The sequence below is a fragment of the Corvus moneduloides genome, chromosome 2, assembly GCF_009650955.1.
Source record: "Corvus moneduloides isolate bCorMon1 chromosome 2, bCorMon1.pri, whole genome shotgun sequence".
Lineage (NCBI taxonomy): Eukaryota > Metazoa > Chordata > Aves > Passeriformes > Corvidae > Corvus > Corvus moneduloides.
This window is the reverse complement of record NC_045477.1, coordinates 80306830-80332363: the sequence shown is the minus strand read 5'-3', so window position 1 is coordinate 80332363 and position 25534 is coordinate 80306830. Positions and strand designations below refer to the sequence as shown.

General features: G+C 41.7%; 1 long non-coding RNA gene across 3 annotated transcripts; it reads left to right on the top strand.

The window, feature by feature from the left end:
- The first annotated feature begins 428 nt into the window (after positions 1-428).
- On the top strand, positions 429-6824 carry LOC116439939. 3 transcript variants are annotated; one of them, XR_004238345.1, is made up of 3 exons: positions 429-1344; positions 1862-2278; positions 5574-6824. It is a non-coding gene; the product is annotated as an uncharacterized LOC116439939 (long non-coding RNA). The 3 variants fall into 3 exon arrangements; XR_004238346.1 differs by having other exon boundaries at positions 429-1967; positions 2066-2278; XR_004238344.1 differs by having other exon boundaries at positions 429-2278.
- Positions 6825-25534: the final 18710 nt, after the last annotated feature.

Sequence of the window (25534 nt, the reverse complement as noted above, 5' to 3'; positions counted from 1 at the left end):
AATTTACATTCCTCCCAAGTTAGTAAGCTCGAGCCTAGCCTTGAATCCTTCTTGAAAATCCTGGACTGATTCATTTTCCCCCTGAAGAAGCTCCTCATAAACTCTGGCTCACCCCACATACATACATTTCATTTTAATTAAAAAATACCTTGCTGGCATGACAAGCTATACAAGTTTTGCTAAAATATTAAATAATAAAAAAAACTCCTCTGAACCCTCAGGTCTCTGTCACAGAGAGATACAATACATCAAACATCTGTCCAGAACAGAACTGAGGATAGTCATAGCATTTGGAGGTTTAACTTCTTTCCATTTATCATTGTGACGTGTTTCAGATTTGGAGGTAAGTTCCTTTGCAGCATGATCATAGGTCACCTTTTTCTTTTCCCCCATAGCTGTATGAAAGTTTTCCTCAATATTTTTTTTAATGGAAAGTCTTTTACTACTTTAAAATATAATTTTTTAAAAAAGAAAATCTCCTCCTCACATTTCCACCTGTTTTGGGCACAGAAATAGGATGCTTTTCTCCATTTCAATTCCTCTCCTATCACATTAGTTGTGCAGTGATTTCTTTTTAGTTCTGCACTGTGCTTTGCCTCTTCCAATTTCAACTCCTCGTTTACAGTCATTGATTCTTCATATGCTGAGGATCTACTCCAGGCTGGCACATTTCAGCCTGTGAAGCTATCCATTAGTCTCAAAGCGCTGTTTAAAACTCTTCAGCAACTCCATCTTTGGGGCTTTAATATATCTGTGACAGTGATCTGTCATAGTTTTGCTGTAGGGTTAGGTCTGGGGGTGGAGACATGCTCTTGCTCCACTTTCTCCAGTGTCCCAGGCTCCCTGTCCCAATGCTGGAGGAGGAGATATAATCCACAGAAAGTTGTGTGATGTACTGAGAACTGTGTAGCCAAGACCATAGAAATAGAGAGCAGTGAGGTGGGGTATAGGTACCACCTCTGGTATGTGGGCAGGCACATCCAGCTGCTGGGGTTCTCAGCCAGCATCTTTTTGGGGCGTTGGGAGAGAGCAACTGAGACCAAGCAGTCATGGAAAGGCATAGTGTAATGTAAACTAGCACAGGGACACTGCTGGATGAGCGCTACCGAGGTGTGTTGAGATGTTGCTCCAGCTGGACAATTAGCCTGATGTTATAAGCCCTCTCTGAAGATGCTACCAGGGCATCTTGGCATTGTGCTATGTGACCACTTCAGCTGCACCCATAGTCTGAGGGTTCAGACACCCAGCAGAGCCGTAAGGGACCTGGGTTTCTGCTGCCTAGAGAGTACTTAATCACAAGGTGCTGGGTGCACCTTGGACTGGAGCACCTTCCTACCTTCTCAGGTAAGGTGAGTTACTGTGCAGAGAAGCTGTTGAGTTATGTGAGACCAGGGAGGTGGGGGGCAAATGCTGAAGGGAGTATATGCAGTGTGCAAGTCCCTGGTTTTGTCTGGTGTTGGAGTCCTACTTTTGTTATGTGCGGATCCTCAGTTTTGATGGCTTTCTTCTGCTGGTCTCAGGGCTCAGCTTGGCTGCACCACATGTTGCAGCTGCTGGGATGCTGGACATCCAGGGCTGAAACCAGGAGCAGCACAGTTAAATCAGTGCGAAGCTGTGCTTCAGCGACTCAGCTGCCCCTCTCAGCCCAGCCTTGCTGGCAGAGGTATACCACTCTCAGTTCCACTACTACTTTATTTTCTGCTTACATAAAGATCTTCTCACTGTACTTCAAAACAACTACAATGTTTAGGCATTCCTAGAGGTGTCCCCAGGGAATTTCTCTTTGTACCAGGGTGTATGTTGATATAACTTCTTATCATCCAAACTAATGTTTTAATCTGTTTTTGAATGTCTCTTTCAGTGACAGTCCTCTGGAGTGTATTTCTTGGCCATATAAATTCCTTTCCTGTTCATCCATGCACTTAATTTCAAGAGCAAGCCACCTTCATGGCAGAGGCGTTCCACCTGTGAGCCATTTTGATGAGGTTTCCAAAAGTGTGGTCTAGTAGATTTAATATTTATTGTTATTTGTAGGGTGTTTAATACTTATTTATTGCCTGCATAGAAATAACATTTGAGGCTTCCAGTAGCTCAAGAAAACAAAGTCCAGCTAGACACCATTAACAGACTGTGTACAAGAAGAGGAGGAAAAGCAGCAAAGAAACGTCACCAAGCTGACATTTCTAACGTGATTTTGTAGTGAAAAAAACCCAGAAGGAGCAACTGCAGATAGTCTTACCCACTGTCTGAAATCCTGAGCAGCACTGTATATGGCGAGGTAGGTAAGAAATTGCATTGTGGAGAATTACAGTGTTAATTGCTAAGGGAAGTTTGCCTTTTAATCCTCACTGTTGAGTTAGAAAAATGTGACCGACACATGTATGTGACCGATAGTGTGGCCATGACCTTCTTGGTTTCTCTCTTCTGCACCAAGACCTCAGTTCAGCATGCCATGGTCCCTCAGCCCCCTTCAATGACCTTGGTTATAAGTGCCCATCTGGAGATGTTTGGGTGCCTAGAGAGGAGGTGAGAAGGCAGGTTCTGGCAAAGCTGATGCCTTACAGCAGGGCAGGCAGCTGCCAATCAGCCATCCAGGGGCATGAACCCATGTGGATGTGATTGGCCCATGCCTCTGTTCAGAACCTCTGCACCAGCCTGTCTTTCTAGGGTGTTGCTCTTTGAGGCAGCAGCCCTGGGTCCTCCTCACAGGCTTCTGTGACCACAAGACATGGACTTAATGTAAAATAAATTTTTAGAAAGTTTCTTTGTGCAGCTAGTCTCCTTGTGTTGGAATGTATCCTGGGTTTTATTCTAGCTAATGTGTCATGATTCTCAACATCCATATAAACACTAGTCCATTTTTAAATCCTCTTTTTCTAACCTCAGTAGTATCTGTGGCTTAAGGCCCCACACATTAATTATATGTTGTGTAATAAAGCATTTCCTTAGCAGCCCCTTAATTTATACAGCAGAAAATGTCTACTAGGTAGCATTTCATCTACCTTGCCTGTGTTTCCTATTATTAATTTACTCTCAAAACTGGTATCCCAATTTACCCATCAAGCATTTCTCTCTGTGCCAAGAGTTCTCCCTTGTCCATTTTGAAGTCAGAGATCATCTCTCAGCACGACACGGCTTTCAGTGGGTGCTTCTAAGTCATAGTTTCAACATTATTTCCTAAATGTTTTTGAAACAAGTTAACCTTGACTTGCTTCAGAGTTTCCTGGGCTCCTGGTGTTCCTGCTCTCTGTTCCTCTCAGCTCTGTCATGGACCTTTTTCTCCCCATCCCTCAGGGTTATCCTATGCCCAATACCGTGCACAAAGTCTTGCATTTTTTGTCTTCTGAGGCTGCTCCAATTACTTCACAAATGACAATTCTCTTTGAGACCCATAGTCTTGTCCATTTTTGGAGAAACTGACAGGAAAATCAGAGATCTCTCTGGAAAAGGGATGAAGCAAGGGCAGCCTTCTCAAAGATTCGAAGGAGTTTATTGAGCAGTGGTTTCACCCTGCTTTCCAAGCTCTGGGGTTTATGTAATGATGGAGAGGTTCAAAACTTCTGTTTCATTGCATTACTAGAAAAAAAAATTCAAAAAGACAATGGTAAACACGTGCTCGTTGCTTGTTTTATAGGGCAGGTGCAAGGAATTTGCCCCATTTCCCACTCTGCACACCTGTTCAGAGACAGAAAACTTTACACTATTATCAATTAAGTGGTAAGCAATGAGAGGTACTGATGAATTTTTTTAGGCTCAGAAGAGTTTCTGGGCTGCTTACTCATGGTAACATTCTCCTCCACGCCACATGGGCTTGGCTGACAGTGTGGCAGACCCAGGAGTTTAACTACCTATATAAACCCTTGCAAAAAATACAGTCTGGTGATGTTTTCTTGTGTGGTATGATTTTCATTCTTTTGCCCTTAAATGGCTGTAGGTGTTTCCAATTAAATCAATTTTATGAAGAGTTAAGATAGCCATAAAAATGTCCTAAGTCTGCAGATATTTCAGATGCAAGGCTCCCATCCAGATGGAATTTTTAAAAACAAAATTTTGTGCAACTCTCAGTGCAGGATTTTCTTTCTGGGTTTTCCTAATGTTGAGAAGTTTGAGTCTCTGACTGCCTCTGTGTGTACACATGCATCTGTGGTCTCTGCTATTTCAAAAACTATAATATTGAGGAAGCATAACCTTTTTACAGACCAAAGTTCACACACAGTTTTTTTCTTTGTCTCTCTTTATCCATTTTATTTATATGTATGATTTTAATAGCTTCACCCCTAGCTGTAAATAAATAGATACATAAACAAGCAAATGCTGGGGTTTAGCATGCTGGGAGGCGTGGACTGAAACTGGATTTGTGTGGCTGAGGATCTATGCACTGAGCTGAATGTAATTGCCTCTAGTTCCTGAGCACAACATCTAATTTGTGGATTTAAAAGTCCATAAGTGCTCATTGCCATGATGGATCATAACAGCTTCTGAGGCAGTTTTTCAGCACCAACATGGTAAAAGATATTAATTTAAAATTACTCTGCATACATGCATTTTTCTGCATCTGTGACAGACCATCAGTACTGACCACTGTAATGAAGGGGATCCATTATGGACTCTCCTGTGTTCCCAGAGGAGAAATCATGAAGGACAAATAAAGGGAACTGTGTAGACACACAAACAAATTTTTCTATTGTGCTGATAGTCTTGAGCTGAAATAAAGGAACAAGGTAACCTGGTACCTCTTTCAGGCAAAGAGGTTAGCGTGTGCAAGCTTAAACCCAAACTGGTGCTGTCTGCCATCTCCATCAGCCCCATTTCAGGCTGTGAGAGGCACAGGTGCAGAGGGCTTTTGTGAGCTTGCCCTTATTCACCACATCTGCGCCTAGGTACTGCAGATAGTAGAAACTTCCATCAGGGGTCTCTGGCTAGCAGATGATCTTTACACATCACACCAGCGATACATGGAAATTCAGAGAAGTCTGAGGAAGGGGTTGAAGCTTTTTCACTCTGTTTCTATAAGGGGCAAATCTGCCACATGTGGACACAGGCCTTTGACCACAGTGCAGATGTGCCAGCACAGTGAGCCCTTGCACAGACATCCCAACTATGCCATAGTGCTAAGCTCCCTGGAATTATCCTGCATGTGTGTGCAGAGCATAAAAGAACCACTTAAAAAAAACCCCATCACAATCTGGTGGCTGGGGCTACACTTTAAGGCAAGCTGCTAAAAGTCATGGCTGCTGGATGCTGTGAATATTACAGGACCATGTCTGGAGGAGACACGTGAGAGGTGGCAAGAGAGGCAGCCCCTTTCCCCATGTCCCTTTTTATAGCAAGTGTGTGTGTAGGATTGAGAGGGTGACTGCATCTGTGTTGGTGGGTGAGGGGATCGGAGACCAAAAGCTCACACGTAAAACCACAGGCTGCTGCTGCTCCTGGTAGGAGCTCCCAGTCTAAAAGGGGCTTTGCTCAGAGGATCTCAGCTGCCTCTTGCCTAGATAAGGTTTGGCAAGTCAGATGAGGAACAGATACACCTGAAAAGCAGAAATCTAATACCTTGGGTTTGGTTTGTTTTTCAGATTGTGAAATGTGGCAGCGGGAGAGGTGAGGAAAGGGGTCCTGAGGAGGCACAAAATTCAAGTGACAAAAAGCCAAGCCCTGCTTCAAGGAGGATTTGTCTTCTGCTGTGCACAAGCACAAAGAATCCTGAAGAGATGTGGTAGCTTGAGGGGACAGTTTAGCAACATGCTTCTTTCTGCCAGAAACCAGGTCCTCTCCTCAGCTGGCAAAAGCTGCAGACAGCCCCCTCCTTGTCTGCATGGGGATCATTTCTGTATAATGTGAAACGAGGGGGAGGGAGAACAATTTTCCCTTCACAGCAATTATTTCAGCTTTTAATAAATATCCAGGGTATGTGTACAAAATATATTCAATATATGTAGCACCTGTTTAATGTATAATCACAAGTTGCTGTGACACCCATGAGAGAAAATAGGCACATGCAGCATTTTTGTAGTATATGTTGCGTAGCTCAATGTTTCTCTCTCATGGATACATATTGTATATTATCTGTGCATTTACAATGTGCATGCATGCTTACATAGTTACATATTTTTCTGTTGAAAGGAGACTGATTTTTAAAATTCTGTAGCATGGATATATTATATAGTATGTAGAGGTCAGATGACTGTTTTGATAATTTTACCGTTTTGGGAATTAAATTAGAAAAATGCAAATTACCTAGAGCCTGAGGAGCCTAAGTTTCATATTCAGGAGTAATTTAGGAAGAAAGTCCCCATCATGTAAATGAACTTTGTACTGGCTTTTTTGAACTGAACTTGATTTTATATATATGTAAGTATTTAAATATTGCAAAATGCTTGTATATGATCTCTTTCTGTCTGAATGTAATGATTTGAACTTTTGAAATGCACAGATAACAGCTCTAATGGGACCTTTGTCCCACTCTTAGAAAAATTTTTAAAGAAATCACTCTTGGCAACCGTAGTACAAAACTGCTCAGAATTAAGCTTAAATCTTAAGTGTCATGTGCCTATGATTTTGTGAAAGTGTTTGTGATGGGACAGTAAGGCTGTTCAAGGTCTGTGTGTTGTCAGGCAGACCTGCAGTGCACACAGGCTTCCAGTATGGCTGTGTTTCCACGAAATACTTTCTGTGTGGTATCATTCTTTTCAATCATGCTTTGGGTCATAAGACATGGGTTAATGCATCCTTTCCCAAAAAAGTGCCAGCAAAGCCTTTATACTCTGCCCCAACATGGGCTGTTCTGTAAATGCTACCTTTTATTAAAGAAATATTTTGGAACAATCGCAGAGAGTTTTTAATAACCTTATTGGCACTCCAGCCTTCTGCCTCTAAAGCCAGATGACTTGGGGCTCTGTAAACACTGGCAGCACTTTCTTCATGTCAGTAGCCTTATTGACTTCAACTCTGTACAGAACCTGTAGCAAAACCGAGAGTGCACCTCAACCACATGAATAGGGCTTTTTTCCCCCTTTAAAACTTTTCACCATACATCATGCTGTCATAATTTTATGTTATAGGGAAGCTCAGGAATTTCCAGGATGATGAGCAAGCATCCCACAGGAAAGCAAAAATTCTCCCCTCACTTGGTGGAAACCTGTCTACTCTCAATTTACCTCACTGAAAAACTTCAAGCTGGTCCCAAGCAAGCGCCACATTGAGCCTTGGCTATTGCAAGCCTACAGAAGTCAGTAGGAATAAGGGAAGGATAGGACAAGTTTCAGAGAAGTTTCGGTAGCTTTCTGTATAGGATTCCCAATCTAATGCCTGCTGCAGTCAGGACGTGGATGTCGTCTGGTGGCAGGAGACATGGTGGTGGTGCTGGTAGTGGTTGCCTTTGGGCTAGCTGAGAACTTAAACTACTGCAGCCCTATAACCACCTGCAGAATTAGGGATTTTGTGGGAAAGGTGGGAATTTTTACCTAGAGGGTTGAATTAAAAAAGAAAAATAAATAAATGGGAGCTGGGTTTAGCTGTTTTGTGCTTGGGAATAAGGAGAGCAAAGCCAACAGAAGGGTATGAGACAGGACAGAAAATGCAGGTGACTATGTCTGGAAGGCATAAAAAGGCAATTTAGTATGCATCTTTGTGATTTATCACATACCGATCCCCCTGCATGTGTTGTGAGGAGTGTACGCAAAGGCGGAGGGTGCTGAGGGCATGTGGCTACAAGCGAACCTGTGAGCACACAGCGGGGCCACGGGGAGCCTGCTGTGGTACCCTGAGTGCCACCACTGTAACCACCCCCACCACCATCTCTCTGGGGCTGGAGGCAGCCATTTGCTCCGGGAGGTTTTAGGCTAGCACAGTGCAGGAGCAGCGTCCTTTCCTATGCTCCTGTCAGCTGGCTTTGCTCTCCCGAGCAAAGGAGCACAGCGGGCACTGGCTTTTCCCACTCGATGGGGTGCAGGTGCTGTGGGAGCAAGGCATCCCCAGAACCTACCTTGCTGCATCCAGCTCCCTCTGTGCAGCACTGGGGAGGCAGAGCCTGTCCTTCCCCTTACTCAACATGCTGCTGCTGCTGTAGAGAAAGGAGTTGCTGCCAATCCCTCCGACCTGGCACGGCTCCCTTGGCATCTCTGCATCTCCATCTGAAAGCAGTGGGGCCATGTGGATTTGGAGGTGTCTGTGGAGGGATGGCAGGGCAATCAGCACCTTCTGGCAGGTGACATGCAAAAAGCCCCTAGTTCCCACATGTTTTTGCCCAACCTATTTTGCAGAGCAAGGGCCAAGACCAGGACTGAAAGTGAGGGCTGCCTTCATGCTTGTTGTTGTGTCTGTCCACAAAGCTGTCCACAAAGCTGTATCGGGGGAAATGCATTTTGGAGTGTGCTGCTTTGCCCCTCCTCTGGCTGCACTGTGAGGGGCAGAGCATCCTGCATCCCACGTCCTGTACCCCACACGCCATATCCTGCATCCTGCGTCCCACATCCCGTGTGGAACCCAGTGCAGAGAGGACTGGGACCACTGCCTGTTAGCACTGGCTGCACTCCCTCGGTGCTGGGAAAATTAAAGGAGTCCCAAGGTGCTTTAATAACAGGCTGCCCTGCATGATTAGCAAAGTCACAACAAAAGGCACAGTCACCAGTGTCAAGGGAAGGGCTCTGTGGTGGCAGCTGAGCTCCCAGTTTTGTGCCAGCTCTGAGGAAAAATCCCTGTTTGGAGGGGGCAGCATGCATGGAGTGCATCCTGCCTGGCCCAGTGAGCCCAGGACTGGGATGTGCCTCCTTCACAAGCTGAGCTGTAAACAAGCATCTGAGTGTGCGTCTGGCCGGAGTCAGCCCCTGGCTTCCCTCACTGCCGCCAAGGCTGCAGGAAATTTGGGCGGCAAAGTCCCTCCCAGGACTGCCAGTCTCTTTGTTGGGAGCTGGGAAGAAAACCCGTCAAAGTCGAGGAAAAGGAAAGGTGTGCTGAAAACTGAATTGCAAAGTAGAAAGGCAATTTTGACTTAGCCAAAGAGTCCTGAATTTCTTAGTCAGGAAAATAAAAAGCAGAGTGTGAATCTGCAGCTTAAGAGCCTTCCCAAAAGTGTTAATAATTTCCATATACAAAGAATTTATTTTAGCCTGGGATTTCAATGTAAAGTGATTCAACTACGGAAAGTAGGACCACTTTATTGCTGTTCACAAATTCACATGCATTTATTCTGCTGAAAATTTGATATAGGGCATTTTTTGTATTCCCATTTATCGCTTGCCAAGAAATAATTAAGAATAGGAGCTAGAAGATTAATTTTAAATAAAAAATCTTCTCAAATGAAAATGTCAGGTCATAAAAATTCCTTTTAAATCATAACAGCATATAAATCTTTGAAATTAACCATGTAATTACAATGTCTATCAACTTTTACCTTGAGCTTTGAGCCTCTCTTTTTAATCTCCCATTCTTTTTTAATGAATAGCTATTTTGAAATTAAAAAGTACTGTTCATTACACATGCCCCACTATAATAGGGTTTTTATCATATTTGCTCTATTTAAAAATACTTGCTACTTTGTAATTATTCACACGCCGATCCCTTCCTATATTGAGTAGAAAATAAAAAATGAAATAGAAGTCAAAGGTGCTTTAGAGCTGAATGATTTACACAATTCATTAAGGACGGTGATTTTTCAGTTAGCATCAGATTAAATGGTTACTTACTCTCAAATAGCCCTTGGGGAGTTGAATTGCTGGGTAGCAAACAGATTAAAGTTTGCATTGAAAGAAAAATTGAATTCAGAGGTAATCAATAGCATAATAGGGGCAGTGAGTGGTGCCTGCTGCCTGAAATGAAATTACCATATTTTTAATCTTAATTTTCCACTCTGTTTATCTGACAGTGTGGATGTGCAATCCAAACAGATAATGAGAGAGTGGGATATTGACACTGCTGTCCTCTGGAGTGCTTGTTTTCAGTGATTAAATGCTGTGATCTGTGATTACTTTGTGCAAGGATGTCAGAGCTGCTGGCCAGGACTATGGGAGGGACACTAGCTCAGCAGCTGTAGCTCTCTGGTCTAATGTCTGAAATTCATTTTCTGCTGGCTATACGGGGAGGGGAGGAAATTGCCTCTTTATGTATATACTTCTGCTGCACAAATTATAATAATTAATCCCATTACTATTGTTGTCCTGATTCAGAAACATTTAATTAGATCAATATGTAGTGCACCCTCTCTGTAAGTGCTATATTAACGAGCTGCCAAACTTGCGAGGAATAGTAAGACATGAGTTATAATACAAGGCATGACTAGCAAAGTTTGGAGGTAAAGTGAATTATCTTTGTGGCAGAAGAAGACGGATAATGGAAAGCATGATTGTACCAGAGATCCAGCAAAGCCAGTTGGTGCAGATATATGGAAATCTGAAATGTAAATAATACCCATTGTAAGTATAACATCCGCAGTCTTTTAAAATGCAAATGTAATGATAGAGATGTTTTTGTAAAAAACATAGAAGGACTTGGGAACAAAACATGATTTAAAAATTGTAATACATTAACATAGCTAACACAACTGGAATGCAGAAAAATATAATGATGCAACCCCTTTTTGACAAACAACCTCAAAGATTTCTCAATTCTATGAGTATGAAATCTCAAAATATTCCTGGTGTTTGTTGCTTAAGCCAAATGCAGTGTAAGCCATTTGCATTTTGATTAGAACCAGCAAGATAGTATGTTCAGTATCAGGGCCTGATCCTGCCTGATAATGGGATTACTGGCATGTAGCAAGGTTATTTGTGTTCCTCAGTCTTTCAGGGATAAGGGCCTGGAAACAGAGTTTAGGAAGCCTTGAAGTGTGTGCGTATGTGTGATGGATGGGTGGGTTACTTGAACCAGAGTATGTCAGGCCTTGGCAGTGTATTTATCAGCGACAGCTATCGTGTTCTCTTGAGAATTAGAATCTCTCTAGAATACAATTTCCACGTTTGATTACAGTCTGAATTGAACTTCTCACTTTTCTAACATGGGTGGGAGACTTTCCCTGTGCATCTTCCCAAATCTTTGTATCAAAGATTACTTTGGCCTAAGAGAGGTTATTCTTTCAACCAGTCATTAGACAGCCATTTTCAGGTATTTTTATGTTTTGCGTTCTTTTGGGTTTGTTTCTTTGGGTGGGTGGGTGGGTTTTTTATCTTTTATTACAATGCAACATAGAAGGCAAGGTTTTACTTTCACAAGTGCTAGATTCTCACAGCTACTGTCACAGTCATTACTGTCTGCAAGATTTCACTCCTCCTGAGAATGAGGTGCAGCACAAAGAGCTGAAGGACTCCTGAGTGCAGCTCCAAGCCATAAGCACAAGACCCGTACTGTCTGTGAGTGTTTGCATCTTCACGGGGATCACATTTCTTGAGCTCTGCTTTGACAGAGGGTAAGGAGAATATACCTCACAGCAGGTAGTTCAGGAATGCTCAAAAGTCAGATCCACCTCTCCTTGCACGTATAGATGTAGACATGCATGTGCTAGATTGGTTTCCATGGATGAAAGCTGTAGTCCACAAGCATCCTCAAACTTTGCCCCTCTGTAGTAATTTCTGCAGGCTGGAGCAGGGACATGGGGTATGAGCTAAAATACAGCTGCTGCCTGGTCAGGTGTTCTTCACCAGACAGGGCTGTCCTTGCTCTCTCCCTTACAACATATTCAAAGAGGTGTCATAACATGCTGAGTCATTCCTAATTTTACCTACCCCTCTCTTTGAACACGGTTTGGATGCTCAGGTGGAAACAATGCAAAAGAGCTTCTTTACCTGGAGAAACCAAATCTTGGGAGCTCTGTAAGACCAAATCCCTGAAGGCTCAGATAAAGCCCTGTGTTACTTATAGGGAGCAAAAATAGTAAAACAGCTGCTACTCCAAAAATTAATATAGAAAGTGGAAATTGCCATAGAAATACCACCCCACTATCAAAAACTGAAACATGGCAAAGTCGTAAAATTTCCTCCTTTGCCTTCTTAAAGAAGTATTTTACTCCTTGGTAAACTTGTTCCTACTCTGGAGAAACCAGTAGTAAAAAGGACTTCAGAGGGAAATAAAAAAGGAAGGTAAGTCGGAAGGTAAGCCAGAAAAACACTTTGGCACATGCGTGTGTCCCCTGTATGGGGGCTGAATTACACCCTGTGCAATGCCCAAAGGTGCAGATCTGGAGTATTCCCATGTAGTTTCTGCATATGGTAAAAATTTAGAGGTTGATACAAAGAAATATAATGTAGCAAAATGTAGCTCAATGAATGTTAACAGAGATGTCTGCAGGCATTTGTTAATCCCTGTTAATATTTTTCTCTCAGTAAATCCTCACTGGCCATGTACCTTGCATGGTGCTATTCCTTTTCCCTCAATTAATGTTCATGAGGATGAAGGTTCTGATGCAGCACTATTGAAATCTGTGGAAGTTTTATCACTGACTTCCGTGAGAGTGAAATCAGCATCAAAATACACATCAAATACATCAAAATGGAGGTTTCCCCAGTCTTAATTCCCTGTTTGTGAATGACCCAATGAGAATGGGACAGAACCACGAAACTGGTTGGTTTTTTAAGGGCACTCTTAATTTTTGTTGTTTTGTGTTTGTTGGGTTTTTTTTTAAATTTCAAACCTTGCTGTTGGCTCAAATGAAGTAATTACACAAGTATTTCTAGCACAAATTGTCATGAATGCTAAATTATAGCACCTTTTAAAAGGAATACTTAAATATATGACCTTGAAATTTACTGGTGTGGGTTTGGGTTTTTTTTACAAATGCTTATACCAAAAAAATTGAAATACACTGCAGTGCTTGGAAAGTGAGTGTAAAAGAGGTGTGAGTGAGGCAGAAGCAAATCCAGTTAAATGTCTGATCAAACATTCATGACAGTATTCACCCACCTCTAGTAAGAAGACAGTATCCAAAATATTCACATAATTACAACCCATACCTTCAGCAGGCATTCAAAATGACATCATTCTCATATTAATCTCTGAACAGTGCATTGAGGTGATGCTTTGTCACTTCCATATGGTCAATGACATTAGTTCCCCTCAGAATTGCCAATATCTCACTGAGTCACTTGCTTTGCCATATTTCTTTGAAACTGTTTTCTCCTGAAATTACTGTATCTGCTGTTTGTCACATCCATTAATATAAAATACAATGAATTTATATTAGCAATATTTTTTAAAATTGCTAAAAAATCCCGACATAAGAAACTCCTTTGATTCATGACGTGGGGTTCAGATTTGCTCTCCTTATTCCACAAACTACTATAGATAAAGATGACAGAAAGATAGGTGTTTTCCAGAGTTGTTCAGAGTTTACAAACCTGCTGAAGTTGAGGAGTTTGCTTGGGCATAGTGAAGTAAGAAACTGTCTAGAATAGCAATAGGTTTGCTGTTGTTTCCCATGTATTAACACCCAGGTACCATTTATGGAAAGTTATAAACTCAGATGTGAGCAAGACTTAGTCCTCCAGCTTTCTTTAAAACAGGGACATCCATAGTCATTACCGCTCTTTGCATTGTGTTAACTGTGCGTGCATCAACCTCCTTATCAGCACTTCAAAATGCTGATCTCTGGGACTCAGTGATATTGCTAATAAACACCCATTGAAATGGAAAGTGGCTAAAAACCTGTTTGAACTTCTTTTCTGTTGTCTGACTATAGAGGTATAGTCCCAGCAAACGCTGGGGTTTGTAAGACCACAAAAGCTTTCTTCTGCCCATGTACCTGCAGTCACCACTCTAAGTATATTGAGCTTCAGAGCACACAAAAGAGAGGCAGAAAATCCAAACCAATCTCTTCCCTTTCACTCCTTAAATCCTGACATGCTCCATCACCTCTTCAAAATAGTGAGCTGCCCTTCCCCAAAATGGAGAAAAGAAACAAAATCAAATGCAAAACAATGAAGGAGGGATAATCTGATCTTTAAATAAGGAGACATGTTGCTTGGGGCTTAAGCAGGGTAAAGTTTCACAATGATGTCACCTTCTTCTGAGAACGTGACCCCCGTGAGAGGTGAAGGGTGAAATATAAATACCGCTAATCCATTGTGTTTGTATATCTCTTAAATATGTGCCAAGTTTGGCATGGCTGACTCCACCAACTGTCTGGCAAACTAGGAAGTCTTCACTCCAGGCTTTGAATGAGCAGTATTCATGGAAATCAAATGGCTGCTCTTTTTTTTTTTCTGACTGAAGTACACCTCATTGATGTATTTTCTTTTAAAATAGACCTATTTTTCTGTCTCGTTTCTGAAAAAACTGTCTGATTTTTTCAGACAGAAGCAGAGGAGCCATTGCTATTCATGCAGACAGCAATATCCTCCACATATAATGGTTTCCACAATCCTAAGTTAAAAGTCACATGTGTTAAGTTCACTGTTTGTTTGTTTGTTTGTTTGTTTTAAAAATCTACTCCAATCCAAACAGGAATACATTCAGGAAAGTCATCTCCAGTGTGATAGAGGCTGTTGGAGTCTGACAACGTGCGTCTCCTTGCCTGGTTGTCTATGTGTTGGTAAAGGCGGAAGGGAGCTACAATAGTAGAGATCTCTATTTCCAGGAGACATTCATGAAATATATTGAGAACAGAAAAGTTTAAGGTTTTTAAGGATGTCAGTGATTAACATTTATTTGTCATTGGGATACCCTTGGAGAAATGTCTGTGTCAGTGTAGTGGGAGCAGAAATGGAAATTGATTGAGAAACCACTCTCCAAGCTGTTTTTATTATCCTTGTGGCACCTGTCTATTTTTAAGACCAGCAAAATATGAAGCACAAATATAGGTTGAATTTTAATTATATTTTTATTTAAAAGCACAAATGTTTATGGGCATGACAGCTGGTAAGAGGACCAGAAGCTGCTGCCCCATCTCAGAGAAGAGAAGCCAAACCAGTGCCCTACCACTTGGGCCAGAGAATTTGTTTAATCTTTTTCTGCAGAGAACTTTCCTGAGACGGACACAGAGAGAAGGGAGATGAGGAAAAAGGGAAAAACAGTTACTTATTTTTAAGAGGAAAGACGACCTTTGGCAGAAATGTTGTACCCCAAGAAGTATAGCATTTCCAGGCAGATCCTGCAAAATGCTTTTCTATGAACTTGAGAAATGCTTTTTTGCCCTATTCCCATCTAGCCAGGTCTGCAGGCATTTTTGTTTCTCTCTGAGTTACTCTCTGAGTCATTCTCTCTTTTTTACTGCACAAAAAAGTGTTTACTGTTTTCACTGGTTTTCACAACCTGTTGTCATCCAACCTTTCATCTTTATTTTAAGTAGCTCCCAACTGGTTTTGACTGGGCAAAATATTTGTTTTTTCCATGCTAAATTTGTGCACAGGTACTCCTGGACTTTTTGTGGTGACTCAAAGGGTTGCGTGTGATGATCTCAAGATTATCAATCAACACTGATTCCTTTCATTTCTCTGAGTTCTGCCTTTTCCTTGGAGCAAAGACGTTGCTAGTTTCTGTGCTAGTCTGACACAGTACTGGTCATAACCACGTCTTAACCCAAAGCTGAGGCTGTTGGTTGGTCCCCATAGTACCAATTCAGTAATACCTAGAGAATGAAAGGCTGAATATTTGTACATCACTTTGATCCTGTTGCCATGTTCATGCACGTACCAGTCTTCACTGCTGAGACTCTGAAGGGCAAGAACTGTCTTTTATCATCCCTGTATGCAGGGAGATGGATAAAAATCACCTAGTAACTCTACTCAGGTGAGTCCACAGTGATTTTAGGTATCTTAAATGGTCAAAGATGTCCGTGTGGGCTAGGAGGTATGACACAGGATCTACAGGACCTGGCCACGAGGACCTGGCCACAGGACCTACAGGAGAGGCCATGGAGGCTGGGTAAGATATCCCAAAGCAGGTAACATGGCCCTGTGCACCTCTCAGCTTGTGAACCCCCCCAGAGCGACTATCCATGAGCTGTGCTAGATGGCCATGTCTGTGCATGGGTATCCCTCCACGCAGGCCAGGAAGGCTGCCAGCAAACAGCGAAAGTACTCGAGGAACATTAAAGTTTCAGCCTAACTTTTATTTAGCTGTTAATTAAGCCACTGGCTGTGTCTAGACCAGGGGACCTGGGCGTGCTGCCAAGAGCCCGTGCATGGTGTGTACCCACCCTGCTGCATCCTGGCTCCAGCCCAGGGTGCAATGCCCGTGTTTGCTGCCCACAGTGCCCGGCCCCCCAGGAGCTCCGGCACACGCTCATCAGCCCTGAATTTGGGTGTCCGTGACCACCTCTGGGAGCCTCGCAACACACAGCCAAAGGTTAGTGAGGACATGGCCTCTGTCACTGAAATAGAAGATGACTTTATTTTCCAAATAAAGTCCCCTCAAATGCCAGCTTGAAAATGTTGAAAAACAGTCTTCTAGACATGCTAATGAAACGCTAATAAAATGATGCAGCCAAGTCCCACTAGCTCTGAGAAATTAAGCAGGCAGCTGAACTCCGCCTATGGTAAAATTAAGTGATATTTAATGATTCTGGAAAGACACCAATTATCTGCATTAGCAGAAGGAAAAGCCAAAAGTTGTTACCCTGTATGCTGAATCAAAGATATGGATCAAGCAATCAAATTCATGGCCTTCTCATGAGGCAAAACAAAGAGGTTGGTTCACTACTTAAAAGCCAAGAGTTTTCATTTGTTCACTCAAGCTGCAGATCTAACTTGGTAAAAAATCGTATTTTCAGTCTTGTTTTGGATCAATATATATTTAAGGATATCTTCTGGTGTGGTATCAACATCTGAGGTACGTGGAAAAATTCTTGCTAACAGCAATATTTTTTCCACAGAGGTACACTCTAGATAACTTCATGGCATAGTTCACTGTACATGGACTAATACAAGAAAACCGTGAAGAAGAGAAAGGAAACCTTGTCTGGGAAGCAACAGGAAATACAAGAATTGGTAGCAGGATTTGATGGCAATTTAAGCACAAGGACAGAGCAAGTGGCAAAAAGCAAGAAACTTGTGCTGCTTGAGTAAATCAACTAGTACCACAGCACTTTTGCCAGGCTGGTGCATAGATCTCAATTTAGAAGTGGACGACAAAAACAGTGCATGTTCAGAAGGCCAGAGTCACTTTTCTCTCTGAAACTTATGTGCCAGCTAGAAGTGGCATTTACCCAGACACCAGTGAGAGACAGGAAGAATCTGTTTAAGAAGTTTATCTGGTCACAAAACATACGTCTGAATGAACATATCTCTAAACAGTGTGTATTTTTCTCCCTTGACTGACATGAAATTTCAGAGCAGTCATTTCATGTGCAGCCATCTACAGATCAGGAAAGAGAAAGCTGATGCAGATATTTGCTGTCAAGCAGAAGGAAGCTGCCCATAATCTTCTCCATGTTCTCCTCGTGTTCAGGTCTATGCACTGTGCAGAAGCCATGTACTACACCAAATCCTCTGCTTCCTGAGGACATCCAAACAGGAGCACTGCAGCTGACACCTTCATCTTAGAAGCAGATCCAGACCCTGTGTTTGTTTTGAGGAGCAGAGCCTGCCACATGATCAGAAAACCACTGAGACAGCATAGACAAAAGGATGTCCAGTCATTCTTTTGTGGTTAGTGGTGTGATAACAACAGCCTGGGGCTTTGCAGGGCAGCCTCCAGAGGAGACAAAATCAGCCACACCATCTCAAGACACTCCAAGCACAACTCATCTGCTTCTGGTTTTGGACAGGCAGGAAAGTCTCTGTCTCTAAGAATTGCCACCTAATTTCCAGAACTGAAGGGTAGCTGTACTTCAGAAATGGACCCATTTTAGAGATGAAAGGAGAAAGCAAATTCCCTTGCTGTTCATACAGCTGTTCTACCTAAACCTTTTATATACCTAAACCATTTATAATACAGTATTTACTGGTAAGACAGAATTTTTATATCCTGGAGTAAAATCTTGCTATCAATCTAAGAAAAACAATCTGGAACTGAGACACCTGCCATAATATTATTTTCATTTGATACTGTATTTCACTTGAGCTTGACTTTAAAAGGACATGTGTGCCTGGGTGTGTTAGAAAAACCATAGATTTAAATGTGGAAAGTGGAGTCAGCAGTCATGAAAACTTTTACCATGTGACAAATATATAATCTCCCTGTAACACCAGACCATAATACATAGCTGGGAACTGAGCAGAAAGGATAAAATCAGTCATTTACAAGTAGTCCCTTGTGTCTTACCTTTATTACAGAAGGGCTTTGCATAAAGTCTGTCTTGCCAGCTATTAGTGTGCCACTCTGCAGATGAAAGGGAGGAGGATTCCCAGGCAGTGGGCTTGCTGGACACAGGTTATAATTTCTCTCTCTATTAATGGTGAGTCTTGTGAAAAAGAAAATTATTCACCCAGTGTGGGGCATGTAACCTACTGCATGTATAGGTTAGCAGTGATATAGAGCCCTGATGATGATGACAAATGAGGAGTTAGAACAATTAACCTGGACAGCTGCAGGTCCTACTGATACCACTCACATTTGGATCAATACATAACAGCAATTCACATGCATTTGCTGGACCAGGATCTGTAAAATTTTACTGACTATGGCTGCACAGATATAAGGGGTAATTCTTCTAGGCACTAGCAGTGGTAGAAAATATTTATATTTATATTATGGTAGTGTCCAAAGGAACCAGTAGGGGACCATTATGCATAGGACTACATAAAAAAGAAAAGATATAATCCCTTCCCTGTGGAGTTAACCATCTAGAGGACACAAATAAAAGGTAGAAGAATGGGAATAAAATGTACATGCAAATGAGTATAGCAGTGAATTGGGGCAGCTTTGTGAGTCATATGACTTTTTTTATCATTCCTTTAAGGAAGAGAAAAAAATATGAACAATGGTTGCTATCAAGACCCTGGGACATACTAGGGGTCTGGAATTCATTTCTGCTTTAGAAAAGTGGGGATAATGTTCTACTTTTTTTTTGTTTAAATAGAGGAAGAGGAAAAAGATAGTAATATCATAGTAATTTCTGTTTCTTTGGATGTGTAAACACTGGACCAGGATTTTATCAATTGCAATATGCTAAGAAATGAGCCATAATTTGCAAGTGATGTGCATATACATTCAAAACACATAAGAGATCCAACTGCTGATCAGTGCCACATCTGGTTTTAGTGTGGGTCCCACAGGAGTAGCACAGCAGCAGCATCCCTCCCCTCTCCTCGTGGGGCTGTGTGGGAAGCAAACATCCCACAAATGTACATACACACCTGATGAGCAATTCCTATTCCCTTTAAGAAAAAGAAATCAAAAAGTCAGGCTAAGTTATGCCTCTCCACTTTCCAAACGCTGGTGGAAGAGAGGGAGGAGGAGGGTCACCCTGGGACGGGTGTAGGGCCGATTGACATTGCTCCTGGGCTGCCACCTCTGTGGCAGGGGGAGCTGCCCCACTCCCAAACCTGTCCCTGCTGCCCGTGGGAGCAGCTCTGGTGGCAAGTGACCCTTAGTAGGAAAGCAGAGCATTCAGATTTTGTATTTAGCTCCTGAGTTTCTCTCCCTGAATTGTTGATTGTTTACCAGTTAAAGTGGAGTTCTTAGGGTGGATATTAGCAAAGAAGGAACTAATTAGGCAACTTCTGTAATCCTGTCAACACTGTTCTGGCTTGCTGGTACAGGCTGAGGCATTTTCACATTTTATTCTTCTTTATTCTAGGCATTTCCCATGTAACAAGGAAGGTGAAGAAAATTATCACCTTTTAAAACTGCCTCCTTGTAACTTACCTTGACAGAGAGATGAAACTGCTTTTTCTCATGTTTTCCTGGCATAATCCTTTCCCTCTTTTATCCTTCATTTCATGGCGACCTGTAATCCTGGAACTGATCTAAAGAGGTTGTGTTTTGCATGTATCTGTGTCTTATAAAATGTTTTCTCCATCACTCTTCAGGAAAAAGAAGTTGTCCTAGGACACTGAGGGCTTCAAGCGACACAGTAACAGTTTCATTGTTTAACTTAAATAATGAAGGCTTTGGGGTTCTGGTTTTTATTTTTAAACGTTGGAAGTGAAATATGGTAGTGATGTTTGAGTTATGAACAATGTCACTTATTCTTTTACTGCTTCAGAGTCAATATCATAGTAGTGTTCTGGGCTACAGGGCTCTTAGCTATGGGCAATATTGGTTAGCTAGATTTGGAGCATGAATATGTAGAAAAGAAGGATGGCAAGGAACACTAATGCAGGGTTGTTTGCTACTTTCTGGAAAATTTGATTCTTGTTTTTTGTAGTTTGTCCTTTTTCGACATGACAGGAGTAAGAGTTGATTGAAGAAACAAAGAACATGCACAAGCATAATATAAAGTTGGCAACTTAGATTTGCATAACTTAAATTCTTAGCTTAAGAGACATAAATAAAGAAAGAAATTCCCTCCAGGAATTCAAACAAAACTTCTTTGGATTTTGTATTTTCCACATGATAAACAAAATCCTCATTGCCCAAAAGCAGAAAAAACTTAAAAGACTGTAGCTGCAGGAAAGGGAAGAAGGGGGTTTAAGTTTCTGAGACATATTACAAATTCATTCTAAGATCAGAAGGACAGACGTTATTATCTGTTCTGACCCTAAATGGCTTTGTCTGTTTGTTTGTTTCTTTTGTGATGGTGCAGAGAGCTGCTCCCTTGGAGGAGGCTGTTTAGCAACTACCAGTGGCTCTTCCTAAATTACTGGCAAGGACAGTCTCCCTCTGACTGAGTCAGGTTAGAAATGTAGCTCCTCATCATTCCCTCTCTGGATTTTGTTTCTCTGTTTTTACTGCTGCTTCTGCTTATGGCATGAATCCCATCTCTCTCCCCTGCAAAAGATTGTCATTACATATGGGTTTAGTACTATATTTTTTAAGTTCCCTTTTTTCTATCCCAGTTTCTTGTTCAGTCTGTGAACACAAACAGTAACACCTCACAGCTGAAAGTATTACACTGAACCAAGGAGCTTTCTGTTTTCTAGCTCAGAAATAAAATACTACAGGTGTGTCTGCAAGTGTCAAGTAAAAAAAAAAAAAACAACACAACAAGACAACATGGAAATGGTAAAAACAGTAGCAGCATTAGAAGGGTTTGATTATTCATATGATAATGGGCAGCTTGAATGTGAACTTTTTACATAGTCGAGCCAGTGAGATCAATTTAATCCGGGTGGGTTATTCTTCTCCTAATGTAAAAGACCATTGATTCCTTCTATTGGCTCAGTGAGGGAGCTCTTCAGCACAGTGGCACACTGAGGAAGCTGGTTGAAAGCCACTGAAATCAGCAGGAGCTTTTTAATTGACTCTGAATCAGGTCCCAACACTGTACATAACGGCTGTCCTTTCACAAAACTTTCTGTTTCTTGAATACAATTGGATTACCTAAATAAAACTTGGGTTTCCCTGTTAAATATTCTGTGTGAATCAGTTTTTTATGGAGAAAATATTTTGCCTGTGTTACATTTGCTGTGTGTTTAAAGTCTGAAAGTGTTGCCAGTTGCTTCATCATCTTTTGTTCAGGTGACTAATTATAATAAAATATATTTTATGCATAAGCCTGTATGAGACTCGTTTTTATACATTTCATTTAATTACTTTTTACTGTGACAAATCACATTGTTAGAAATGTACTAACAGATGGGGTGGATTTTAAAGTCAGTATAAATTATGACTCCTTAATTTTTGCAAGTGTTGAAGAATTTAATTGTCTCCATTCAGATTTTTGGCTTAACTCCTGTGGTTTGACTTGTTAGGATTCCAGACATGCAACACAAGGAACAGAGAATTTCTGGATTGTGCAGTGTCTTTTGGGGGGGAAAAGAGAAAAGAAAAAAATATCTTAAGAAGGAAAGGAAGCTAGGACAAAAGGAAGGTCTGAACAGAAGTGCTCAAAATGGCCCGTCCCAGAGCAAGGGTTAGGATGTCGAAGGGCTCTCATTGAATAGCCCTGCTTGTTAGGGGCAGCAGAAGCAGCACTCTGTTGTGTTGCCCACATACCAGCTGCAATGAAATAAAGGCTCTGAGTGTGACCCCAGCCCAGGAGTGGGGGAAACTCTTATCCGAGTATAAAATCAGAGCATGGGTAGCTGCAGCTAGCTGTAAAACATGGTTAGCAGTGAAACACTGTTTCAAGGAGCCTTCCCTTCCCTTCCCTTCCCTTCCCTTCCCTTCCCTTCCCTTCCCTTCCCTTCCCTTCCCTTCCCTTCCCTTCCCTTCCCTTCCCTTCCCTTCCCTTCCCTTCCCTTCCCTTCCCTTCCCTTCCCTTCCCTTCCCTTCCCTTCCCTTCTTTTGGGATCTAGAAATTCTTTCAGCTTCAGTAATTTTAAATTCAGATGTTCCTGTTGAGAATTCTCTGGTATTAGCTGCCTTCTCCGCTGTCCTACAGTCTGCTCCACAGCTGTGTTACTCCTGACACTTCACTCTCCCTCCCTTCCTCTTACAGAGCTGATTTTCCTCCTGCAAGCCTGGGGAGGTGGGCCACCATGGACAAAGCCATATTTCTCACCCACTGCTCCAAACCTATCACTGCTCTTGTTAAACCCTCCCACACTCATCCTTTGATATATCACACACTTGCACCTCTTTGTGGTGCTCATCATGGTCTTCAGCCTAAACTGCCTGAGTAGTTCACTTCATCAGGCAACATCAGGACTTGTTGAGAAAGGTCTCCTTGATCAGGTGATGATTATAAACTGTGTCAATGGGAGACAGAGAAACAGCTAGGTTTCTCAGAGGACCAAAGTGAGCATGATGGACCCAACTGCCTCCATGTGCCCCATCAGCCCCTCAAGTGATCCCCTGCAATATTTTGTTTCCTGATAGATCTGTGCTTGGCACGCTCATTCCCCTTTTGGATCCAAAATTCCCTTGTAGTGCTCTCCAGATGCCTCCTCAGGCTCTCACCTGAAGAAAGGCTTGTGCTCATATTCTCCAGTGGGTGGAGGACTTACACCTGTGCCCAAAATGAGGTAGAGATACTATTTACATTGGCACTTGCTGTTTTCAGTGCCACCGATGTCTGCCCATGAGGCTTCATTCATACATGGAGTACACACAATACAGGTGCGTGGAGTAAATTCCACTAAGTGTGCCATTCTACTTCTGAAGATAAAAACCACATTAAATTAATGAGGAATGTCATCAAGTCCTAGCAAGTGATTAAGCTCAGAGATCTGTGGCTGTAAGGCTGTGGTGCTGAATAGCAGGGTGTTGTTTCTCCATGCCTGCCAGTTTTAAACTGGTATAAATTTGGAAACCCTGGATTTGGAGTTTGGCTTTGAAAGTTCAGCTGATTAAGAGATTAGGAAGCACCAGTACAGCATCTGTACCCATTATCTCATGATTTAAATGTCCTCTGTTTTACATTAGCTAATGATTTAAGTGCCATTAGATATCTTTGTATGACATCCAGTATGAAATAATCAACTAGCTTAGTGTAACATTGATCCCATCAATCAAACTCCCTCCCACAGCATTGTTAATGAAATGTTGGTAAGAAAACCAACAGACCCAACTATGGCATTAGAATTAAGGGGTGAAAGGTGACATTTCATTACTCAATTTTATTTTTTGTCTTGGAGTCCCATTTCATTTACACAAAGAGTCCAGAAGGGACATTTGCTCAGAAAATGTTTTATAACTCCTAAGATATCTGTCCTAACTACTATTAGTGTTTAAACTGATTATATAATATAGCAACATTAAATGGAGAAAAAAAGTCATCATACCTTTTAAATCATACCTGATGCTGGAGCTTGGCACAGTTTCTTTGAGAAAGAATCCTGGTTGGTCTTTGTATCCTTGTGTTCCTCATGGTGAGATGGATGTCAGCTCAAAAATAGTCGTTTTAGTGGAGACAAATGAGAAGGTTGTTCCTTGTGGGTTTGCCTGACTGATCTGTACGTGAGGGTGAACATGTGTGGATATAAAGATAAAACACTGTCATGTGCAGGATCACAGAGCTGCTCTCAGGTCTTTCAGTGGAGTCCTCATTAAAAGATAACATACCGGTAAATTAAAAACAAACCCAGCATTATTGCACACTGTCGTAATAGGGGGCTAAACAAGGAGGAAGTGAGGGGCATGGCAGGGACTTCGACCATTTTGTTACCTTCTTCTCCATCAGCTGAAGCCTCCAGATGGACACAGAGATCTTCTGCCTCCATGGGAACAGACCAGGCAGTAAGGAGAGGCCTTTGGAGGGGGAAAGGAAGAGGAGCTGGGGTGAAGGAAGGCCCACAGCAACCCAGGGAACAATCTGTCAAGAAGGGGCTGGTGATTGTTGTGTGGAGTCATGTTTTGTGAAGTGAATAATAAAGACAAATCCCAGGAAAGTTGGAAAGCAAGCCTGTCTGCATCGCTTCTTCTGTTCAAAGCAGAGCAGGGACTCCAACTGCTTGAAGAGTCACCTTTCTTTGAAGCAATTTTGAGGTGAAAATCTCAGGCCTTTGTGCAAACAATTAAAGCTTTTCTAATTCCCCTTTAATTTGTGAGTACTCAGAAGCTCTCAGCACTTCTGCAGGTAGCTGGCAAGCTCTTTACCATTCTTTAACAAGCTTTTTTTTTTTTTGCTGAGAGACCAGGATTGAATTATTGTAATATACATGGAAGAGGGATATTAATTAATTCCAAGGAAAAGATGATTTTCAGCCTATTCTTATAATTATCACCTAAAGTACATAAACCCTCATCTAGGACTGGGTTCTTTTAGGGCTGTTTCAGATCATCCTGAAGTCTTTTTCAATCAGTCACAAACTCTATTCTGTGAAAAAAGCCAATGTCTCTGCTCTACTGCCTTGTCCCAGCACTGTACTAGGGCACAGCCAGCTGTAATGGCAAGGCTTGAGATTGCTGGTTTTCTCCTTTTTGAAGATTTATATGGTATTAAATAGGAAAAAATGTGTCCTTCTGCTTGTGAAAAGAAGGACACTTTAATAGGTTCAGACTTTTTTTTGTGGAGGAGTGAAAATGTGACACTGAATTCTGAAAAGTGTTTAATTAACAGCTTGGTTTTGCCAGACTTTTCTAGTGAAGAACTAACTTAGCTTATGGACTATAACTCCAAAAAAGAACTATTGATATGTTAATTGTATATGATTATGAATGGTTATTTATGGCATTGGATCCCTCTGCTAAACCAATTATGCTCTATTTGTGAGATTTGCATTATACTGCATCCATGGCATTTAATTAAACTTCTATTTCTCTTCTCTCTTTCTTTTTGTTTTGCTTTTCCAGCCTTAAACATATGATAAACTACACTAAGTCACGCAGTGGTTAAAGCTAAATCAACTATTCATTCGATCACCCTCACTTACATCCTACTCTGTTTGTTCTTCCCAGAAAATCTTAGCTGTGCCCCCTTAAACATTACGTACTCAACTCACCAGCTCAAGCTCAATGAATTTTTATAATTGTATTTTATGTATTTCTAGAACTAGACACAGCAGTCACTCAAACTCTATTGGTGAAAACCATCTTCTCTATTTTAATGTATATTTAAATATATTTATATAAACATAAAGGAGATGTTTAAAAACAATGTAATGGCACAGCATGCTATAATCTGAGT